Source organism: Sinohyriopsis cumingii, chromosome 15, assembly GCF_028554795.1.
Source record: "Sinohyriopsis cumingii isolate HCF-2022 chromosome 15, ASM2855479v2, whole genome shotgun sequence".
Lineage (NCBI taxonomy): Eukaryota > Metazoa > Mollusca > Bivalvia > Unionida > Unionidae > Sinohyriopsis > Sinohyriopsis cumingii.
Window position 1 is genome coordinate 7,645,609 of NC_142975.1, and position 19,026 is coordinate 7,664,634.

A 19,026-nucleotide genomic window follows, 5' to 3' on the forward strand; every position below is an offset into this window, starting at 1 on the left:
CACATCTATTTTAAATATATAAAAACACTTACTGGTATTGGTTAACAAACAATCACTTAAGGTAGCCAAGTAGAATGTAATAAGCATGTTTTTATAATAATTATTTGAATTTTATTGAATAAACAAGTTTTTGAAGAAATAAGGAAATTATTATAGTTTGTATCTTATAACATTTTTTTGATCCATTTGCTCAGTTGACTACTTCATTACTCATTAAACTAAGGTATTGCATGTCATATTGTTTGCCTCGTCATTATTTAATTATATATTCTTGTATTCTGTTGTAAATTAACTATAGATACAAATTACCATTTTTAGGAGAAGCTTGCCGAAACTTTTTCATGCAGATGACAGCATTCAGATCTCCAAAACCTTATTCAAACATATCTGAAGTTCTGAAGTGTGTGATGAAGGTGTTCAAACACTGATTACCTTTTGGCCAAGGTAAGTTTTGGAGCTATACACGTCAAGTGAGAAATATACTTGGGTCTGGTTTACTTCTTAAATTTACATATAAACAAAGCACTCATAAAATGTTTTACCTACATCTGTAAATTCTGTAGTGAAATCTTTTAAGGCAAAGATAAATAATCTTACCATTGTATAGATTATTCATCAGAAAATAAAATTTTGTTTTAATGCTTTAAGGACGTAAATTTTAAATACAGATTTTTAATAACCATTTGAGTGATCTTTGTAGTACTGATTTGTATATTTATGTATTATATTTGCTAACTTCATATCAGCTGGTAAATTTATGTTACAAAGAGGCAAAGTTAATACATAGATTTTTAATCGTGACTGATTTTTCTTTTGCATATTGATATATTATATTTGCTAACTTTATATATGCTGGTCGAAAAGCAGATTGACCCCATGAAAGACCAAGTATGTTTTGTACGCAAACATATTATATTTAGATACAAGATACTAATTTGACTGTGCATGTCTTTAGCCTTTAGTTAGTATCTAGATATATGGTAAAGATTACATTTTATTCTTTATTTTTCACAAGTGTCAGTGCCTTATAACTATAGGATTGTGTTACGTTTTTAGGCTCTTTTTAAAAGTAAAAAGAAAAAAGTGAAGACAACAAGCTTTGTAAAATTTAACACATAATTTATTTACCTGAAAACCCAAGGTAAAAAGAAAAAGAATGTATGGTCTTACAAATCAAATTCGAGAATGAAAAAATCGAATAATTTGAAGAAAAAGTAAAAACTCAGCTCAAACTGGTCACAACAAAAAACACAGAATTCTCAAGTGTTAAGGCAAGAATAGTATTCTGCAGAAGAAAAGAGATTTTTATGAAAATCTTTTACTGCATCACTTCACTATATATGTGAATATGTAGTCTTGGTCTTTTGTACATATACATTTTCCAGGGTGGTGAATAAATTGATGACATGAAACTCTTAGTATATGAGTCTGATTGAATGTAGTGATTGTTTAAACCCACTGCTGATGTTTCTCTGTCCACACACATTTGCATATAACTCATCCACTTAAGCTCCATGATTCTCAAGCTCTATTACCACTGCATCATCAATAACAAAACATCTGTCCTGAAGTCCGGCCTTCTGTTGCTCAATCACAAAAATAACACATGCACTTGCTGGGGTCAGAAATGGCAGTGCTTCACTGATCACTATTTTTCCATATCCAGTAGACAGAACAGTCGCCCCATTGAAAGAAGCCAAAAATGCAGTCCCTCCTTTATTCCTCCAACTGGAAATTACTTTATTCCCAAATTTTGCCTCATTCTAAGCGCTATTTCTCCAATCAGCTGTTCATTCTCCCTGTTATGTACAGTAGATACAGTGCTTAGCCTCTAATAATAATATTACAATGCATTACCAATTAAAAAAATGCTTGTACTTGTTTATTGTAGCACAATGATTTGCAAAATTATAACTTAGGAACAGGGCATGTGTTTGCACCGTGAGCATCACATCATGTCAAAAATGACCTTCAACATGAAAAATGTGGATATATATTTTGGGGTTGGGATGCATACACTTCTTTTGCTATGAACTGCTGTTATTTTTCAGGTCAAGTGAATATTATTCTTTTGCTTTGTTTTAATATAGCTATCCAAAAATTATTATGGACCTTTTTGACTTCACTCTTGCATTTTATTTTGTATGATCTTTTTTTGTATTAGGCAGGTAGATGATACATTCATTTTGTGCATACAAGCTCACTATTGCACCCGTAAGCAAAGCTGCTATTTTGTTGTTGTTGGTGCAGTCAGCCACATGTTATAACTTTTTGTTTCTTTGTATGTGTGTGTATGTACATATGACTATGTGTGTTGTTGTTGTGGGGTTTAACGCCATTTTTCAGCATACGATAGGCTATACATGGCGGCCAGTATTAATGGTGGAGAAAGAGCCCAGGACAACCCTGGAAAGAACCACTGACCCACGAGAAGCTACTGGCAAGCTTTCTCACATACTCACATTGGCTGAATCCGAGTCTCAAACTGGTGAAGACAGGTGTGATGGCAGAGATCTGTAATGTAGAGCGCTTTAGACCACTCAGCTGACTTTGTATGTATGACTGTATGTATATATGTATGTGTGTGTGTATGTATGTATGTATTGTATGTATGTATGTAAGTAATTTTTAAGTATTAGCCACCTTATACTACCTTCATTTTCCCATATACCACTCTCTGCTGTATGCACAACTCAGTTGAGGGAAGGTAACTGTATTTTGTACCTCATTTTAGAGCTAGTTACATGATGACAGTAGCATATTTTGGTCACAACTTAATGTGGGAATCTGAATGGGATTATAATATATTTTCTTGTCTTAAAGAATCTGTAGATGTCAAGGTCTTGTACCCCTATTTTAGTGCATGCTATTCATGTTCAGTACATACATATATAGAGAGTTGAATAATATCTCAACATGCATGATTCTTAAAAGTAATTTCACTCTACTGGAGCAGATACACAAGAGAGAAATCATAAATAAACATGCTGTTATGAATGGTGAATGCCACCAGCACACAGTAATGCATATGACATATTGTGGGCTATATATTGGCAGAGAAGAATTACATTTTTAGTACAGCAACTTTGTTTTTACTTTCATGACCCAACTGTGAATTTTAAATCAGATTCGTATCTCACACTTGGGTGATAAATAAGAAATATCATGCATATATCGTAAAACTTCTAGGTTCAGTTATCAAAGGCGAACAAGCTTAAAATTATGTGGTAGAATCTGTTGGACATATTGGTTGGGCTAAATGCATTCTACAAAGGCAATATTCTGTTGGGTTTAATGCCATATGTCTGTTCATTGCTTGTACATGGTTTAGCAGTCCTGCAAAATGAACTTGCATATAATTTGCTTCTTTCGACTGGTAAACCTTGTTTTTTTTTGTACAAAACGTTTACTTCCTCAAAGCGGTGTAACAACAATTCATTTGAAATCAAGATTATAAGTTGTTGAAAGAGCAGATCATTATTTCCTCTTGGTATATCAATTCTTCTAGCTAAAGTCAGAGTTACTCTGCTTTTATCAGCTATGGGGAAAGGTATATGCCTTGCCTTTCATGGATGTTCACTTCGGGAAAAACATTTTGACATTTGAGGAATTGAAATTTTTTTTAAACAGTTGACAATACAGTTTCTTCTGAAATTCTCAAGTTTCGATTGAGTGTTAAAAGTTCATCATCAGTTGTATCTTTTCTTTTTTTAGGTCTCAATTTGCATGGTAAAATATAAGGATTAATTGGTCAGTCATGCTGAAAGAAACACTAGCTTGAACCTCATCCACATAGTCCTCCTGATCAAAGCGCACAAGAGAGTGACTTAAATGGGCATATCTAGCTTCAGCAAGAGTTGTTTTATGGTACGTACATATTAAAAAAACAACCAGTTGAAATGTTTTCTATCTTTAACTGAATTTTCCACTATTACTATTTGTTCTGTACTTTATCTTACTATTTACTATCATTTTTAAAGTGTAGAAGTCATCAAAGTCAGTTGTAAGTGAATTGGTGTCTGATGAGAAATTTCTGTTAAATTTTATGGTGTAATCATATATGTATAGTCAGTTTTTATATCTATGTATCATTGGATTTATTTGATATTTCACTTTGTAAGCTTACCAAGGTCCCACACATCAGTGTATCAATGTTCCAACATTTTCTGTTATTTTTATTAAACTTTGATCTCTCCCAATTAGCTAGACTGTTAAGATTACCTGCCCTCCCCCCACAACACACTCTCACAACATTGATGCTGCTATTATCTCTACCAGAATTAAATGAATGGGTCAGAGCTATTTCTTTTATATCAGACTAAAATTACTTCTAAAGCACATTATTTACTTGAATGTATAGTTTCTTTCCGAGATGTTAGCCAGAAGAGTTTAGACAACTTTTTCAGTTTCTGTTACTGACAACTAATATAGCATTCCTGTCATTCACTCCTACAACTTGTAACTTCCAAATCCCTTTTCAGCATTTGAGCAGCATTGTAAAGGAACTTTGATTGATTCTGTCCTGATGATGTGGCCCTTAACAAAGATAAAAAGCATGTGAGCTTTTGCACAATTTTAAATCTTTCAAGAAATGCAGTCATCATAACTCACAATGTAAATAATACAATGCTTTTTGGCACAAAGTAGTCACTTCTGCTCTAAAAAGAGTAGTAACAGTTTAGTTTTGCATGCAAAATATGTTTCTTTATACCATATTACTAGGGGCCCCGAGTGGCCGAGTGGTCTAAAGCACTCTGTTACAGATCACTGCCATCTCACCTCTGTCTGCGTGGGTTCGAGTCTCGGATTTGGCTAATGTGGGTATGTGAGAAAGCTTGCCAGTAGCTTCTCGTGGGTCGGTGGTTCTATCTGGGGTTTTCCCCCGAGTTCTTCCACCACCATTATTATTGGCTGCCAAGTATAGCCAGTCTATCATGTGCTGAAAAATGGTGTTAAACCCTACAACAACAACCATATTACTAGATAATGTCTAAATATGTCATATGTACACACCGTATGAAATAAACAATTTTGACCCAAATGCTGATGTTGGCAGGGGAGAGTTTCATAAATTGTCTCCTGTCAGATCTCTTAACTTTAGGCTATGGTGTGACTTTTTCGACTATTACTGTTTACTAAAAAAAATATGGAAACATCTGTTTACTAGGTTTTTCAGTATTGGGTTGTTTAAACTGATGTGGCTCATGTACACCTCCCCATAATAACTTTGTAGTATGTAGATAGCAAAATACCACTAGTTGGCTAGGAAAAAGAACTAGTCACCCATAGCATTGAACATGTGGGTTCGATGCATGTAAAATATCTCAAAAAAAGCTTGGATGGCAACTATTTTGAATTGCATCAAGCTGTTTAGTACACAGTGTTTTGGCTCCGTGTCCAGGAAGTTGGTTCACCTATAATTTGTTATGTCTATTGGTAACCTTAATAATGGCTAAAGGAAACATTTATCTTTAGAATTTAATCTGAACTAAAGTCACCAAAAACATATGATTGAGGTTGAACCTCATTTCAACTCACAATTACCCAGATCCACCTCACTTTTTTAAGTGTTTTAAAATGTGTGGTGATTTTGTTAATATTGTCTCATCAAATAAGTTGGATTTTGGACAGTTTACATATTTTCATCTCTATTTTTCATGCTCAAAAAGCAGCACTGGCCTCTCAGTCTAGAATGGTGTCTGCTAATCAACCATTACATAAACCATTCTGGTATTGTTGACTGATAATTATAATAACAATAATGGTATCAGTAACAATAATAAAAAATATGTATTTCATGCATTGACCTTAGAATTCTGCCTGACCTCCACTTAAAGTACAGTGGTTCCTTGACTTACGAGTTTAATTCATTCCGTGACGGAGCTCGTAACTCAAATTACTCGTATGTCAAATCACTTTTCCCCATTGAAATGAACTGAAAAGCCATCAATCCGTTCCGGATCCCAAAAAAACACTGCAATTTTTTTGTTACATGTAGGAGAAAGGCTAAAGTGAATAATTAAATCTTATTCGCTGATTTTTGCCTTTTTCGCCACGCTTTCCTCACTTTCATCTGCAGGGGTTTTTGATAAAAACCTGTCCAATGAGATCTGTTTCATCCTCTGTTTCAGAATGTTTCTGAAGTGAGTTAGGCAAGTGTCATAAAATAGTGCCGTTGCACGCCCAGTTGCAACTTTTTCTGGGTGTTTCTTTTCAATAAAGTCTTAAAGTTTCTCCCACATTCCCAACATTTCCTTTATCTCACTTGTAGAGATAACCTCCTCCGCATCACCTATTTCCTGCAAACTTTCCGCGTGTTGCTGCGTCTGTAGCTCCTTTAGCTCCTCCATTGTCAGTTCCTCGGTATGGTCCTCGATGAGCTCGTTGATGTCACCTTCATCCATGTCCAGGCCCATGGACTTGCCGAGGGATACAATCTCCTCCACCACTGCTGCTTCGGGGTTGAGTCTTTCAAAGTCCGTTACAGACACAACCTCAGGCCACAGCATCTTCCACGCAGAGGTGAAGGTCCTCTTTGTAACACCCTGCCAGGCCATATTGATAATTCTGAGGCATATCATGATGTTATAGTGGTCTCGAAGGGTGAGGTTTGTGCTCTCCGTCACCTTAAAGCAGCAGCGGAACAGGTGCTTAGTGAAGAGCTTCTTGAAATTAGAAATCACCTGCTGGTCCATGGGCTGCAGGATAGGGGTGGTGTTGGGTAGAAGGTACAGAACCTTTATAAACTTGAACTCTTTGAGGATGTCATCTTCGAGGTTAGGTGGGTGAGCAGGTGCATTGTCCAGGATGAGAAGGGCTTGCAGGGGTAGGTTATTTTCCTGAAAATATTTCTTAACGTCAGGATCAAAGGCCAAATTAACCCACTCCACAAAGAACTGCCTGGTGACCCACGCCCTCTGGTTTGCCCTCCACATAACCTGCAGTTTTTCTTTCAGAATCTTTTATGGCTTAAAGGCTCTGGGGTTTTCCAAATGATAAACGAGCAGCGGCTTAATCTTGCAGTCACTGCTCGCATTGGCACACAGTGCGAGGGTTAGCCTATCCTTCATGGGTTTGTGGCCTGGCATCCTCTTCTCCTCTGCCGTTATATAAGTCCTGCTTGGCTTCTTCTTCCAGAAGAGTCCTGTCTCGTCATAGTTGAAGACTTGCTGGGGGATGTATCCTTCTACTGCTATAATTCCAGCAAAAGTTTTGAGGTAATCCTCAGCTGCCTTCATATCCGCGCTCGCTGCCTCACCATGACTGACAATGGAGTGAATACCGGTCCTCTTTATGAAATTCTCGAACCAGCCCAAACTGGCTTTTTAAATGGCTCGCCCGATGCCTCGTCCGTTGAAGTGCCTGGGGTCAGCTGCAGCAAATCGGCGCAAATAGCTCGTGCCTTCTCGCAGATTATAGCCTCCGTCACGGTATCTCCTGTGAGCTGTTTCTCCATCAACCACACCACCAGCAGCTTCTCCATATTGTCATGGATAGATGTCCGCTGTTTAGAAATTATTTTAATGCCCTTGGCTGGTGTTAAAGCCTTTATCGACTCCATTTGCTTCAGTATGGTGCAGATCGTAGAAGTGCTACGCTCGTACTGCTTCGCCAAGTCGACTACACGCACACCTTGGTCATGTTTTTCGATAATTTCTTTCTTTAATTCAATGCACATCATCCCCTTCTTCTTCTCAGCACTGTCATTCACACTCACTTTCTTTGGATCCATGGTTGGAAAAACGAAGTTTTGCAAAATAACTGCAAGCACAGATGTGAGCACAACACTGATGCTTCCACTGCGAGCTAACCACTTAAACTGAACGAGTGAGACACGGAATGCTGGGCAGATGTTGTGACATTCGCTGCGCCAACTAGTGGTGGGGTATCTGAAGCTGGCTCGTAACCCGAATTTTAACTCTCAACTCAAAGCAAAGAAATCGGCCTGGAGATGCCTCGTATCTCGAAAAATTCGTTAGTAAGTCAAGGAACTACTGTAACTTGGATTTATTAAAATTAAAATTCCCGTTTGTTCAGTTCAATTATATTGCAAATTTTAAAATCATAGGTTTATCATATACTTCCCATTTTTAATTGTCTCCTGAAAGGAAAAGCTAACTGAACCAGACTGTCATTTATGTTAATATAAGATTGTGGTGCCTTGACCTTAGAATTAAACATGAACTCTATGAAATATTACTTTTTTTTCTTCTCTCTATTTTAAGAACAAAAAGTCTTAAAAAAACTATTTGCTCAGTTAAATTATTTTAATAATTTTAGTAATTGGATGTTTATATCATGAAGAATTTTTTATATCATTTGTTATTTGTAATTCTATTTATCTTCATAAACTATATGTTCATGTAAACCAACTTCTTCTGCAGAGTGTTGTAAAATTTCAATCTCCATTTTCACTCTTATATTTAATTTAACAAGTTTAGAATCAGTAGTAAGGAGCTTCTCATAACAGACTTGATTAGTATAACACAATCTCGATTAAGGATGAGAATACTGAAACTTAAATTTAACAAACTATAGGTAGACAGTCATTAATTAATTGCCATGAGCAAGTTTAATATTGTATGCATTGACAGAATAACGGATGTCTTTCTTTAAAACTCGATTGTAATATAACTTTCTATTTTGTTTTGTTTTGAGAGGTGCACATATCAAGTAAGGTCAAGCAGTATACTATATAACCCAAATTACTGTCATCAATCATGCACCAAAACAGAGGGAATGAAAAATTATTTTTATGACATCTTAGATATATTATGTCTATTTTATATTACCAGGATACCCAGTGAGGAATTCCTCTGAAATTCTTTTATGTTAAAAAACTCACCATCTCACCTCTGTCTGCATGGGTTCGAGTCCAGGAATCGGCCAATGTGGGTATGTGAGAAAGCTTGCCAGTAGCTTCTCGTGGGTCGGTGGTTCTTCCCGGGGTTTTCCCGGGTTCTTCCTCCACCATTAATACTGGCCGCCATGCATAGCCTATCGTGTGCTGAAAAATGGCGTTAAACCCCACAACAACGAAACTGTTTAGAGCAAATATTTAAGACAAATAGGAACATTTGGGTCATTGCTTTTCTTTTTATATCATCATGTGTGACTATCTCAATGCAGAGGAACATTAATGTTGATATATATAAAAATAGGCTAATAATATCTATATTGCTCTATCTTATAGAATATGCCTTGTGCTAGTATTGTGTATAGTGTCCTTAGAGGAACATTAATGTTGATGTCATATATAAAAATAGGCTAATACAGTAAAACCTGTCATGAGCGACCTCTGCTATGAGCGACCATCTGTCATTTCCGACCACAATCGTAATGCACGGATCAATTTTACTATATAAACGCTCTGTTATGAACGACCACCTGCTGAACGCGACCAGCGACCGCGATTTCTTGGCAAAATATGCATTTTGACACTGCTATGAACGACTGCATTGCCAAAAATTCAAAACAGATTGACACCACTGACCTTAACTTAATCCATTGTAAACACTTGAGCTCGGGATAAATGTAGTATGCAAACAAAGTACACATTAAATAACACTATAGTTGAACAACCGTATATCGGGATAAACACCTCTAACCATCATTTAATCCTTTGTAACAAAGACTGCATAAATAGCAAAGATTTCTTTAATAAAGTATTTAAAAATAATTCGTCTTGCTACAGTACCAGTTTTGTGAAATTTACAACTCCAGCGTACGGTGTCGTTTGTAAACTGCAGTAAACCAAACTTAAGTACATGTCACTAACTGCCATTGTAGTGCCGAAGTCATGTGAATAGCCAGTAACAGTAACATCAAAGGGAGTAATGATGGATATACGCAGACAATTTAGAGGTTTGTATTTTTCTTTATCTTTATGAAAACTCACAAAATGCCGGTAGTCTTTATGTCCCAGTGAAAAATTGTTTGAAAGGGCTTCAGTGTAGGTTTGAGTACATCGTTTGTCTTTCCAGTTAATCCATAATGCCTGGAGGGTGAATGAGCTCATTGTCTTTAATAGTAGGAAGTGAGAATCATTTCCAGATTTTTTAAAAATTATTTTTTATTTCTTTTGTTAGTGTTTACCTGGGTGCAGATGGTCGGAACATTTGATTATGGAGCTATAATGCTGTTGATTTAAAATTCGTCTCAGAATAAATGTATTGTTTCTCGATGAGTTAATTATGTCTTTTGGTTTCATTCATTGGTACATAATATATATTTATTCCATATTTCCCCAAAACCTGATCAAAACCGATAGTCTTTATAACGTCAACACTAATAACAACAGCAGAATCTCCGCTAAAAAAAAAATTTTAACACTGAAAGAAAGGATTAATGTCATTGAAAGAAATGAAAAAGGCGAGACCACTCGCAAAATAGCAGTGAGCTTAAGCATCGGTAAAACGCAAGTTCAAAATGTAATCAAAGATAAGAAGTCCATTAGAAACGAATGGCAGAAAGGTGCACAAGCACAGAGGAAATATGCCACGGCACAACAGACAGTTTATGGAGATCTGAACGAGCGAGTATGGGAGTGGTTTTGTGTTGCAAGGAGTAAAAACATACCAGTAAGTGGAAAGTTGATTCAGGAAAAGGCAATAATTGAGATACATGTTCAGACCAAATAGCTGAGTAAAACATGTCAACAAAGAAGTATAATGGATTTCTTTATAAAAAAAAACAAGTGAATAAGTGTATAAAATAAGATATATACATCATATCTAACTGTTCATTTTTTGTACATCTTAATGTGATGTTGAAATATAAATTGTATTCTCGTTGTTTGATAGATGTACATCTTTATTATATAAAGATATTTTGAGAGGAATACATGCAATATTTAACAAGATTTATGAATAAAGGATATAATACTTGTACAGTGAGTATGGGTATTATTTATTTTTTAACAATGCTAACTATTGACCCTGAAAACCAGTCCATTTTCACACACCTCTTATGAGAGACCACCTGTCTTGAGAGACCACTTTTGGTTGGCAGAAGGGACGGTCTCTCATAACAGGTTTTACTGTAATATCTATATTACTCTATCTTATAGAATATGCCTTGTGCTAGTATTGTGTATAGTGTCCTTAGAGGAACATTAATGTTGATGTCATATATAAAAATAGGCTATTAATATCTATATTACTCTATCTTATGGAATATGCCTTGTGCTAGTATTGTGTATAGTGTCCTTAGAGGAACATTAATGTTGATGTCATATATAAAAATAGGCTAATAATATCTATATTACTCTATCTTATAGAATATGCCTTGTGCTAGTATTGTGTATAGTGTCCTTAGAGGAACATTAATGTTGATGTCATATATAAAAATAGGCTAATAATATCTATATTGCTCTATCTTATAGAATATGCCTTGTGCTAGTATTGTGTATAGTGTCCTTGATTATGGGGAAACAAAAATCTTAGAGCATATCAGTTTAAATATAACAGTTATGAATTAAATGAAAGAAAATATTTGCACATATGTTGTTGATTTTCTCATATTTTTAAAACTAGTTTCTAACAAAATTGAGAAAACAACTAGGTAAACTGAATTTCATCCTTTTAGATATTGGTGTTCAAAGAGTTAGCAACCATTTTACCCATGGTCCTTTGTTAAGTTTATATGTATTGTGTACATGATTTATGTCCATGATTGTTTCTTGGACTCTAGATAATGGAAATTTATGAACTAATGTTTACTTAGCATATTCAGGGATGGTCTTGGCTTCAAAAAGTTGTCCGCAAAAATATTGCCAACCTCAGTATTTTGTTGCCAGTTTTCAAAAAAGGTCGCCAGGTTGTTAATGAGCTAAGTGTTCTAGAAACAGACTTGTTTCAATCTGATTAGAATTTTCAATTCGAATGATTCACATCTAAGAGCTTCAAATACATTGTATATAAATAAGGGATATAGTAAACAAATAAATCATTCCTATGTTAGTTCAAGTCTATGGGATCCATTTGTTATCAGAGTTTACAGTTGTGTTCGTACATAATTTAATGGGAAGTAGTTATCTAAATTATTCAGTGGAATTGCTAAGTGCTTATTGACTTTGGATATACACTGCTTAGGACTAATTGTGAACTATTAAAGACATTTTGGATTGCATCATTCTGGTACATAAGGGCATTAAAGACTATTGGACTTCATTTGGAACATTCCAATTATTTTTGATTCGTGATATTAAGGTATGACATAAATACAAAGGAAAGGAGTTTTCAGCCTGACTGTAATGCCCATATTTCAAAATGTTATCATCCTTACACAATCAAAAAGAAATTAAGTGACTTAAATTAACATTGGGAGGCGGAAACAGATACACCTTTGGCACATAAGTATGTTAAAAGTGTATTTTGACTGTGATAGCCTAATTGTGCTTGTCCCACACAGTGAGGATGTAAACGATGGAATACAATATGGTTGTCTTTGGTTTAACCAATCTTCTGAATTCAGAAGTAATATAGAATCTGGACCAAAAACTTTAACATCTACAACCACAGGAAAAGTGGACTTGAACAACTATTATGTGAATATAAGCATTTATTTTCTGATATTCCAGTACAAACAATACAATCTGTCATGACCTTGAGATCAAAGATTCTAAAACTATGAAATGGCACCTTCAAATAATGATTCGTCTCAAGCAGAAATAATTCATTTGAAAAAACAAATATTTACTGAAGAATGATTTTATAGAACCAAGTCAATGTAACCAGAGTTCACCATGCATTCTTGTGCTTCAAGCACATAATGCATTCCACACGTGTACTGACTATAGAAATGTGAACAAAATAGTTTTGTGTCCAATGCCAAGAATAGATGATTGCATCATTATAGTGCATCAGGGCATTCAAGATTATTAGAATTCATTCAGAACATTCAGTATTTTTGGATTTGTGATATGATTATTTTGGATTTAATTCACAAAAATGTATCTTTTAAATTTTCATTTTGTATTGAAGAGAAATTTGTTGAGTTTACTTAATTTCTCGTTTTCACTTCTTTTAATACTCTTTGAACCTGGTCTGTTCCACATTAGTTCAACCTGTAAAATGTATCAGGAGACATCTTAAAATGAATAATCCGTTTTCACCATTGTATGCTGTGGGAGGGGATGATCATGTGAGGAAGCAGACCTGTTTGAGATAAATAGTTCTGTGAACGAATTTATTGTATTTATTCAAAAGAACTCACATTATTTTGACTTAAATGTTTAATTGGTACAATGAAATTGAAATCGTACAGTAATAAGACCTCTTTGGTCAGTATTGTTCCACTCTACAGTTCTTAAGTACATATGAAAGAGGAACAAGTATAAGGTGAATTTATATGCAATTTCAACAAACAGAACAGATGGAATATTTGTTTAAGTCAATGCTACTTTCATGTACTGTGACTGAAATGTCTTTCTTTTTGGCATTGGGATGAGCTAGGGTTCAAGGTCAAATAAAATGAGATAGACCTCAAACTTTTATGACTGTAGATCTCTCCACTGTACTTTAGTGCCAACAAGATCATTCTTTCACTGCAGAAAACTGAGTGGTTGAATGCACTCACCATAACCTAATACTGCCATGTCATGTAGGTTCGAGTCTCTGGCTCGGTCAGTGTGGGTATATGAGAAAACTTGCCAATAGCTTAACATAGGTTTAGTTTCTTATCAACATTTTCGCCCAAGTTCTTCCTCCACTAGTTATACTGGTGGCTATATATTGCCTAATCCTGCACTTAGAAATGGCATAAAACCAAAAACAACAAGAATAAAATCACCTCAGAAGTTCTTTCAAGTATACTAGCACAAAATGAAAAGAGTGAATAGTCAACATCGTTTATTTCTTTCCTTCAAGGCTTATAAATGTTTACTAACACAAATTTTAGTATTCAAAATGTCAAATGATGTTATTTACAGAGGCATTGTAGTAAAATCGTTAAAGAGACAAAATTGACATCAGTGTTATATTGCAGGTGAAATCAACCTAAAAGTCTTCATTCAGAAATGATTCACATAATGACAGGTTTAAATAATCCTAATTCCAAACCCAACCTTGCACAGAATAATGTGTTGGTACCGAAATTAGTTCATCATGTACCGAAGTGGCACTGGATTTTCTAAGTGAAATCAAGGTTCAAAACCAGACTTGAGTTTGCCATTATGATTGAAATGATAGATGTGGTAGTGGCACATTCTGGAACTGTGGATTGGATCAAAATTGTGCGTCATTGTGTCAAACAGATTATTTCAACATCCAAATAAGACAAAGCACAAATATTGAGAGAATTTGTGATTTCAAAGAGAAGATGTGTAATTAAGTAGAAATTCAAAAAGCCAGTCAATCACAAACAGATTTATTTATGGACTTGATTACGGCAATGCAAAGCAAATGTCTGTGTTCATGACAATACACTAAACAGTGACAGTGAGTCTGGTCAGACCGCTTTTTGGAAACATTGGATATGAAGAGGGAAACAAATGTTCAGAGAACCTAAGAGATTTATTATTATCTGTATTGCTAAAGTGTTTTAAAGACAATGTTTGTAATTGCAAAATGACCCATGAAAATTGTGTTCTCTTTCAGTGATTGCCAGTGCATCAGTGTGAAGAGACACTTGAACAGGTGGCTAATGCAGTGTATTACAAAATATGGTAAATTGTCAGAGCTCAGACATCATTCTTCAAAATTATCAGTTTGATGAAACCACTTGTATGTCTCCAAGTCCAGTCTGGTGTATCAAGTAAAGACCACTAAACTTAGTCATCCGAACTATATTTTATCTAAACATTTTATTTTATTTTATACAAATCTGATGTATAATTTTGAAATTGCAGTCTTTATAAACATAAAAGCTGAGACTACAAGTTTGATGTTTTATTAATAAAGGTCATTGTGCCATACATGGCAAAGTAAAAGTAAAAACATAATAAAAGTTTTCATGTACAATTTAGAAATGTACAATGTTCCAATTAAATGGCACCTTTAACATTCTAAACCATAAAAGTTAGAGAAAATCAAATTTTGTGTCAAAAATTGTTTGCAATGCTGAACTCTTGTGTCTATTAAAATTATTGCACGTTTAATTATAAATTAAGGCATAAATTTAGTCTCGCTTGAACCATAGACACATATGGGAAAGATTGAGAGGCTAAGCAACACTTTTCTTTCATAATTTTGTATTGTTTGGTAGAGGCAGAATTTGTCCACCTCATTCCTTGTGTATGGCTGGTATTTACCTCAATTTTCATACTAAAATTTCCAGAAAGTGAGCAAAAATTATATCTCTTAGTGATTACCTATTTAAAAAGACAACAGACTAAAAGCAATACCATTTTCCATATTTTGGAGTGATTCTAGAATCTGCCCAAGATCTTTTCCTTTAAGGATTTAATAATCTGTATGGAAAACTAATTATGAACATGTTTGATTCATCTGCTCTGAAACAAATACTTGTTATCCTACCATACTACGTTATATATCAAGTACATCAAAAAATGTTCAGAATTATATTTCAGTTATAAAAACAATCCACCATCATCCAAACTTTGAATGGTGAATTTGTACACAAAAATTCTAACATACAAAGACATCATCATCCACTCATTTATGACTGCTAATTATGAATTAACCGAAAAACATTCGATTTGTTTTCAATCAATATTTTAACAAATAAATTTGGTCTCAAAAATGTTACTACTGTAGTCTCAGTAGTTTTCTGGACATTCAGACTAGGGTAATCGACATTTCATCTTAATTTTTGACCAATATAGTGGTCAAACAAACATCTATAAAAGAACCCATCAGCTTCAAAATAAACATTTAAACTGAATCAAAGAAAATATTAAAAAGTGCAAATTCATTTGTACATGTAAATACAACTTAACTAATTGTTTTAAATACAAAAAAAGCAAACAGAAGCCTCAAAATGAATTCGAAATGTTAAAAATTGATCAAATTATGAGTGACTAATAATAATAATTTACGTCCTACTTTGGATAAGTAGGGTTCAGAATCTGTAAGTAATTTCTAAAGTTTCAAATGGTTTATGTTTTTATATATTGTGAATCACCAAACAGAGGAATTTAGTTGAATTCTAAAAGTTAAAAATTGTTCAAATGATGAGTTGATAATAATCACCAAACAGTGGAATTTAGTTGGAAAGACAAGATGACTTTGAATTATTTTCTTCAGAATTTTAAATCATTGAAATAAAGGAATGAATTTCAAAACAAAATTTACAAAGGCCTACATTGAATAAGGGCCATTTTCTGCCTCCCTCTTCAAATATCCATATTGTTTGTATACTGTACATATGAGTTGGTTAACATTTATTTCTGACATCAGTTTTGTGTTCATGTGTCAGTTGCCATGGTTACAGGGTGTCAAAACACTATCAAAAAAGACATGAGAAGGAGTCATCTTTTCCATTAACTTCTCATAGATACTGCTTTTTCAAGAACTATTCACTCACTTTTAAATTTTGCACCATGCATTTTTATTATTTTTGGGTTATAAAGCTCTGTAAATTATATATATATATATATATATATATATATATATATATATATATATATATATATAATATATATATATATATATATATAATAATGTATAAGTGAACTGAATACTACACCTAAATTCATTGACAAAAAATATTTAAAAAATCTTCCAACATGAAACATTGATTAACATTATTGAATTATTGAATATATAGAGGCATTAACAGGAGCCAGTATGTTAGCTTCTCCACCAAATATATTGGTTTGTGACCTTCACTGGAAATGACAAGTTCTTTATGTATTTTTATCCTTATAATTTCATGGTAATATAACACACACACATACATGTTTCAATCTATAGCAAAAATACCTTGACTTCCATACCCCTTGATCTATGATCCGTTGATGAACTATATATTTGTCTGCATATTAATGCAAATGCCAAGTAATATTTTATATCCCTTACACAACACTTTAGTAATTTTTGCATACTTTTGTGAAATATGAATGGTAATGGGTAAACAGACCAATCCCCACCCCGCCCAAAAAGTGCATCTATTGTTGTTTTAGCTGCGAGATCTATAACGGCGCGAACACATTTTATTAATATGCCAAGGAAGCACAACAGTCGATTTCAAATTCAAAACGTTTGATCACATGATGTTAGTCGGCTATCATAGTTATGCCACCTAGTCCATATCTAACTTGTGTTAAAATAAGTGTAAAAAAAAGTCTACGATAATTAACACGGTATTTTCTAAAAGTTTAAAATATAATTAAAGTGGCAAGTTATTATTCCCAGCTTCAGTCTTCTTTAAAGGTAGAATTTGGACATTAATAAAAAAGAAAACACTATTGGTTGAAAAGTTATAATGAAACACAAACACTTCCCTCATTTAATGCTGACTTCAACCATGATTAATTTAAATATCATGAAGAAACACTTCTACTAAAAACTGAAAACATTGCCCCCCCCCCCATCAAAATGAAAACTAATGTTCTTATTTCAAATCTTAAAGGAACAGGGAAATGGGGAGAGGGATTCACTCACAGAATAATGCAAACATGCTGCATAAGTGTGTAGGAGTTCCCCATAAAAATGGCCCTAATTCAGTATAGTCCTTTTGCTAAACATTTGATAGATGATACTAATGGATGGTTCGAGTCATTTGTACTTGGCTCAAAACTTGACAGTTTCTTAACTGTGATTCAACTGACTGATTAGTTGACCCTTAGATTAATTAAATCACAGCTGTGTTTCCACACGACTAGTCCCCTACTGAAAAGAAACCAAACACAAAGACCAGATTTAAAGTAATGTTCGTGAAATTTGGATATGCAAATGCATTCTTTTCTCTAAAGCTTAAATTCTATTAAGACTTGGAATATAAAGTGAATATCCAAAGCAGATTGTAAATTATTGTGACGTTCACTCAGTTCTTAATCTTGTACAATATAACTGATGATCAAGACTGTGTTATATAATGGAATCCTTGTGATCATGTTTTTCTTTCTTCTGTAATCATTCAAAGATCAAAATCTCAAAATATCATGCATAGAAAAGTAATGGGCAAAAAAAACTGATACTAATTAAATTCATTTGTATAATTTGGTCATTATTTAAGTTAACATGCCAGGTTATTATAAATTCACATCAAATAATTATAAATGAAGATAATGTTGTTCTTTAGAACCATAGTTACACATAATTAGTAAAACAACATTGTAAATAACACACATAGGCAAAAAAGTACAATTTAAGAGGTTTACATGAATAAATACAACTATTAAACAATAACCCTTTACCTCATAGAGGATAGTGACAAAGTGCAGTGCACTATAAATAGAACACCTGTTACCTAGCCGACCGCATACGCATAGCCTGCCTGTGAAATATTAAGCAATGTAGTGTATGTTACGTTTAACAGCAATTTTAACCATTTTACATTTTTGGTACACATCTATTATATCTGGAACAATTTAAGAGTAAAGTCCGATTGTTATAGCTGTGTAATTATTTATCACGGAAGAATTTGTTATGTGCTTTAAAATCTGGAGAGAACTCGTTCACCGTCATGTCAGTGAGGCAGTGTGACCAACCATAGGTGCCATTTCTCATACTCAAAATTTATAAGTTTTTCGTCTGTGTCTACATCACTAAGTCATCTAAATTTGAAAATTTATAAAAACTAATTGCAGCCTATATCAATATCAGACCTTTACCGAGGTTATTGAATCTTTCATAGTTGTGATTCTAATCGTGAAAACTTCGTAAGTACTGAATGAAATCCGCAACCGCCATTTTGGAGAGTGGAGATTACGACCCAGTTACTTTAAATAGCAGATATCGACCAGTGCATAAACAGTGACCACGTGATCTGACGTAATTGTCACTCACAGAATTGAATGTAGTATCTAGTAAGCGGTTTTCCCCTGAAGGTGGCGCTACGAAAACCGGCTTAAAATGGCTGATGTTTACAGCAGACGTCAAAAGGCGCTTCCATGGGACTTTT

At 34.1% G+C, this 19,026-nt stretch overlaps 1 long non-coding RNA gene across 1 annotated transcript; it reads left to right on the plus strand.

The window, feature by feature from the left end:
• Positions 1–334: 334 nt before the first annotated feature.
• Positions 335–15,189, plus strand: LOC149781222 (uncharacterized). The gene is made up of 3 exons (XR_016414496.1): positions 335–444; positions 3,715–3,867; positions 14,598–15,189. It is a non-coding gene; the product is annotated as an uncharacterized LOC149781222 (long non-coding RNA).
• The last annotated feature ends 3,837 nt before the right edge of the window (positions 15,190–19,026 follow it).